This window comes from Triturus cristatus, chromosome 4_2 (assembly GCF_964204655.1).
Source record: "Triturus cristatus chromosome 4_2, aTriCri1.1, whole genome shotgun sequence".
NCBI classification, from domain to species: Eukaryota; Metazoa; Chordata; class Amphibia; order Caudata; family Salamandridae; genus Triturus; species Triturus cristatus.
In genome coordinates this window covers 989,579,836-989,585,835 of record NC_140586.1, presented here as the reverse complement: position 1 = coordinate 989,585,835, position 6,000 = coordinate 989,579,836, and the positions used below count along the sequence as shown (strand labels likewise).

Below are 6,000 nucleotides of genomic sequence, written 5' to 3'. Positions count from 1 at the left end.
TCTGTAGTGTCAGTAGGGTTGGGCCGTCTGGTCGCAGCAGAGGGCAGATGTAGTGTCAGTAGGGCTGGGGTGTGGTGTCTCAGAGGTGGGCGTGTAGTGTCTCAGTTGTGTTGTCCGCAGGGTGGGCAGGTGTAGTGTCAATAGGGTTGGGGTGTCGTGTCTCAGCGGTGGGCAGGGGTAGTGTCAATAGGGTTGGGGTTTCTGGTCGCAGCAGAGGGCAGATATAGTGTCAGTAGGGTTGGGGTGTAGTGTCAGTAGGGTTGGGGTGTAGTGTCAGTAGGGTTGGGGTGTCGTGTCTCAGCAGCGGGCAGGTGTAGTGTCCGTAGGTTCAGGGTGTAGTGTCAGTAGAGTTGGGGTGTAGCGTCTCAGCAGCGGGCAGGTGTAGTGTCAGTAGGGTCAGGGTGTAGTGTCTATGCAGGGGGTAAGGGTGGCATCCTGAGGGTTGGGGTGTAGTGTCCCGGGTCTCTGTGCTTCGCGCATGCGCAGACGTCAGCAGGTGGCCCCGCCGGTCACACATCCCCTCCCGTCGTAGGGTTTGCCTGGACCGGGGCCTCCTCCCAGGAAAGCTGCAGAGATGTCGGGCCCACGAGAGGTGAGTGGGGCCCCCGGTGACCCCGAGGCCCCCTGTGCACCCCCCACACCCCTACAGATGACCCTAGAGCTGCTGGTGACCCCGAGGCCCCCTGTGCACCCCGAGGCCCCCTGTGCACCCCTCACCCCCCTACAGATGACCCTGTAGCTCCAGACCCCAGATCAATGCAGAGGGATGTGGGAAGATTCAACGAGAGAGGAAGGGGGTACGGGAGGGCGAGGGTACGAGAGCGACGGAGGAAAGAGCAAAGAGAGAGAGAAGCGAGTGAAGGAAAAGAGACAGAAGAAAGTAAGAGAAAGCGAGAGGAAAGAAGATATGGTAAGAAAGAGAGAAGACAGGCGACGCGAGTGAAGGAAAAGAGACCAAGCAGAGACAGAGAAAACAAGACAAGAAGATAGAGAGAAGGAAAAGAGACTGAAGAAAATAAGAGAAAGCGAGAGGAAAGAAGACAGACTAATGATAAGAGAGAAGACAGGAGAAGCGAGTGAAGGAAAAGAGACCAAGCAGAGACAGAGAAAAAAAGACAAGAAGATAGAGAGAATGAAAAGAGACAGAAGAAACAAGGGGAGATACAGAGAACATAAGAGAGCAGACAGAAAAAGGACAGAGAAAAGAAAATGGCAAAGAACGAAGGAAGAATAAATAGAAAGATGAGAAAGACGGCTAAGAAGAGAGACTAAGGGAAGGAGAGAGAGAAGACAAAAGACCTTAGTGTAAGGAGACGAGAGAACAGATAGGTGTTATTTCCACTAGCGCCGGGACGCCTCCTGGGAGGTGTCTGTGCGCTTTATAAATGGGATTGTATTGTATATAGCAAAGATAGGAGAATTGAGTGAAGGAAAACAAACAAAGAAGAGACAGATCATAAAGAGAAGACGATATGAAGACGGAAATGAGCAGACTCAGAAAAGAAGACGGCAAGGAGAAGCAAAAATAAAGCAGAAAGAGGAGATAGTAAAAGAGCAAAAAGAGAAAAGAAGATAGCGTAAGGAAAAGAAGAAGATAGAGTAAAGAGGAGAGAGGGAGAGAAAAGAGCAGAAGCGAGTGAAAGTAAAGAGGCAGAGAAGACGCAAAAGAGCAGACGCAGAACATGTCGATGCGCTTCTGTTTTCTGCGCTTTAGGACCGTAGAAATGACCATAACATACATGATTCAAAGTTCATTCTAACAGCGAAGTGCGCATGCCAAGGAGAGCCGGTGAAAGGGGGTTACCATCGCCCCTGGAGCTCTCGACACAGGTTGGCAGTGCCCGCCCTCTGCCCTCTGCTCATTGCTCCAGACCCGGAGCAGCTCCCCCAGGACACGAGGGTCTTCGACCCCTGGTGGGGCCGTGGGGGGCCCCTCTCCGTCCAGTGTGGGGAACACGCAGTTATGAACCCCAAAGTAGTCGTCATGCCCCCTCAGCCACAGCTTTAATGACCCTAAATGTAATTCATGTATTATTTTAGGTGGGTACACCTCTTGAAAACAGTCAAACACTCGCGCCCCTTAAAGTGCCACCCGAAGGTGCTCGAGTCCTGACACATGAATCCATACGGGCGTTGCCCCCACTGGGGGCGTTTGACCTCTGACACTGACCCTGGGTATTCAACCCTCTTGGTTCACCAGACATGTATTGTTGAGTCCCATAGCACTGTAGGGTCAGGGGCGCACTTTTCACCTCCTTGTGCCTCCACTTTAAAGCATCCCAAACCCCTAACATCTGGGGTGCGCTTGGCATTGTGCCCTTTTCTGGGGCACTGTAGTACCGGCTGGCGACGAGGAATGTGACAAGATGGCACCGTGGCACGGGCTGGCACTGTGACACGGGCTGGCACTGTGACACGGGCTGGCATTGTGACACAGACTGGCACCGTGACACGGGCTTGCACCGTGACACAGACTGCCACCGTGACATGGGCTGGCACCGTGACACGGGCTGGCACCGTGACACGGCCTGGCACCGTGACACAGCTGGGCGTTGGCCACCTCCTCTCACCAGTGGGCACTTTGACCATTCACTGTTGACACCATCGGGATATTTCACCCGCTCTGATCAGTTTGTCACTAACCCGGAATATTCACTCATCGCCCGATTATGTCGTGAAGTGCGGCGGCCCGCGGGGCAATAATCCTGGCACACCGTCATCAGTTGGTAAGTGGGGCAGTGACGCGGGTGGGCGCTGCTGCCATGGCATGAGCCTGCTGAGCTAGAAATGCTTCAGTCGTGGTGGCACACAGACCTGTCTTTGGTTTGTGCCATGCTTTCTGGGGCGCTGCAGAGGAGAGCGCCCCTGGATCCCATGGCAACAAGGAGAGTGCTCAAATATTTCCAGGTTTAAAAAATAAAATAAAATCGAGCGGTTCGAAAGAAAACGTGTGCCTGACCTGAAGGAAGCTAAAAAAACACATTCACATAAAAGAGACTGTAGGAGGGACGGAAACAGAAGGGCAGAGAGAAAAGAGCGGAGTCCAGAATAAATGGGAGAGAGAGCTTCACATGACAAGCTGCACATGTATGTTTGACCAAACAAACCGCACATCATACTGTGGATACCGTAGGCACAGAGCTTACCCGCTTTCCTTTTGCTGTTGAGCAGGGTGCACCAGACCTCCTTGGGTGTCCCTCCCGCCGCCGCAACGCCAATCCTTCGCGGCCGCAGTGCGGAGGGACTCCATTACCCAGACTGCCCAGCGCTCTGGGGGCTGCACCTGGAAACGACGCCTACGCGCCTGGAGGCGCTATAAAAAACTGCCTTGCTCCCGCGTCGCGGGACAGCGCGCGGGCCACGCCGGGCTAAGCCTGGGCAAGGGGCGGGCCGTTGTGTGGCCGTTAGGGGGCCGGAAGAGGTCGGGTCAGGCCACCCCTCTAAGCCTCGAGGAGACATTCTATGCGGCAAGTAATGTCTTCGTGACGTTGTGTGACTTACTGTGGGCTCAATTCAAGCGAGACTGGTCCATTTACCTTAGTCCGCTGCTATCAGATTGTTGTGGTTTATATACTGTGTGAGACTGAAATAGCTAGTTTTACTTCTAAATTTACTGTTATCTTTATTTGTCCAGCATGTCGAGATCCAAAAATGAAATATATGCTACCGGCCAGGGCACTATTGACAATTATCTGGTGAAGAGAGTAAGCCAGATTAACAGCGATCGGCGTGCTTCACTAGGGAGGGAGAGCCCAGCACCGGTTTTGGTGGAGTTGCCCTTACCAGTGGTGGACACTTAGTGTGAGGGCTCAACGAATAACACAGCCACAGAAAATTTAATGGTGCCAACGGTGGTGAGTGTTGAGGTTCACTCAGACCAACACAATATGGCAAGTGAGGTAATAGAGGAAGGGCCATTAGTCTCAAGGCCAGTGCGAAACTGCAGGAAAACGCTGCCTAAACGGGGGGCAAAACATAACCAAAAAAGATGTGAGCTGGATCAGTCAATTTGCACTGGTCCAATCATGAAGCCCTTCGTCTTTACTGGAAGTACTGAAAGCGGCTCTAATATGAATGCTGACCAGTTTGCCATTCTTATCAAAAATCTAGAGGCAAAGTTAGAGGAGAGGCTAGAGGAGATGATTAGACCTCTGACCACCAAGATAGACACCCTGACGACGGAGGTGGCTAGGCTTGGTGGACTTGTATCTGCACACTTGGCAGCAGTCACAAGCGAAAGGGCTAAGGATAAGGCTACGGTAGAAGGGCTGAGAGACGTGATGAGTGGTAAAGTTTATCAGAACATCTGTAACATTGGCAATACTGTTGAAGGAGCCACCACCGTGAATATGGCACTAATTATTCCAGATACTTTAGTAATATCTGCCCGGCTGGCGCAACATAATATAGCCCCTAGTACAGCCCCGAGGAGTAGATTAGATCATGGACCTTCTAGGACCAGCCACGATCTCAACTTGCCACCTGACTGTGCACCGTACGTGGTAGTCTTAACTAATGTTCCACCTTGTGGCTCCCATCCTGCCTCACCGTATGGTGAATCGCATGACTCACTTAAAAATAAGACAGTCGCATGGCTCAATAAAAACTGTGGCTTCCCAATTCCATACCTTGATCAGATAATGGCAGTGAGGAGGGTGGACTGGGTAGGCCCGTCCAAAAAGTTAGGAAATGGGGACTGTATCGTTGTGAATTTTAAACATCCCCAACATGTGGCAACTGTACTTTTAAGAGCATCTGCACTTATATATAACGAGAATAGTATATGTGTACGTCCACTGGGGTATTTTTATACGCATCTGTGCAAAAATCCACCACAACAAAAGTTAATCAGCCCTGCGGTTGAATTTCAGACCCCGATGACGAACACTCCACTTGTATATAACATTGTAAAATCATGTGGGTTTGGTAATGTTGTTGAGACTCAGAACGGGATTAATTCTGCTGGCCACTACAGAATAGGTATGAAGTGCTATCCGGTCTAGAGATGTGCGATTGACATAAGGCACCTACGGACCAGGGTACTGAAGTAATAGTCGACTTAGCACCTGCAGAAAACTTACAGGGAAAAGCAATGGCCAGTAATGTTGTCTCGTGGAATATCGCGGGACTGGCTGCTAAGATGGCGGACGCTAATTGGGTTAATTATATTAAACAATTCAAGGTAATCTGTCTACAAGAGACCTGGTCGGTAGAGTGCGACCTTTTCATAGGGTATAAGGCCTTCTATGTCCCAGCTACGTCTGTCTCTGCTGCTGGCCCGCCTGCCCCTGTATGTCTGTCTCTAAAGCTGGCCCGCCTGCCCTTGTATGTCTGTCTCTAAAGCTGGCCTGCCTGCCCTTGTATATCTGTCTCTAAAGGTGGCATGCCTGCTCTTGTATGTCTGTCTCTGCTGCTGGCCTGCCTGCCCTTGTATGTCTGTTTCTGCTGCTGGCCCGCCTGCCCTTGTACGTCTGTCTCTGCTGCTGACCTGCCAGCCCCTGTATTTCTGTCTCTAAAGCTGGCCCGCCTGCCCTTCTGTGTCTGTCTCTGCTGCTGGTCCGCCTGCCCCTGTATGTCTGTCTCTAAAGCTGGCCCGCCTGCCTTGTTTGTCAGTCCCCGCTGTTGGCCCGCCTGCCCCTGTATGTCTGTCACTGCTGCTGGCCCGCCTGCCCGTGTATGTCTGTGTCTGCTGCTGGCCCGCCTGCCCGTGTATGTCTGTCTCTGCTACTGGCCCGCCTGCCCATGTATGTCTGTCTCTGCTGCTGGCACGCCTGCCCCTGTATGTCTGTCTCTGCTGTTGGCACCCTTCCCCTGTATGTCTGTCTCTAAAGCTGGCCAGCCTGCCCCTGTATGTCTGTCTCTAAAGGTGGCCCGCCTGCCCTTGTATGTCTGTCTCTGCTGCTGGCCCGCCTGTCCTTGTATGTTTGTCTCTGCTGCTGGCACGCCTGCCCTTGTATGTCTGTCTCTGCTGCTGGCATGCCTGCCCGTGTTTGTCTGTCC

General features: G+C 52.2%; 1 pseudogene across 1 annotated transcript in view; it reads left to right on the top strand.

Moving 5' to 3' along the window:
- The first annotated feature begins 330 nt into the window (after positions 1–330).
- The window catches only part of LOC146839235 (uncharacterized), a 310,687-nt pseudogene continuing 305,017 nt past the window's right edge, over positions 331–6,000 (top strand). Inside the window, exon 1 of the transcript XR_014960814.1 lies at positions 331–592. The product of XR_014960814.1 is annotated as an uncharacterized LOC146839235 (transcript). The remainder of the gene's footprint in view (positions 593–6,000) is intronic.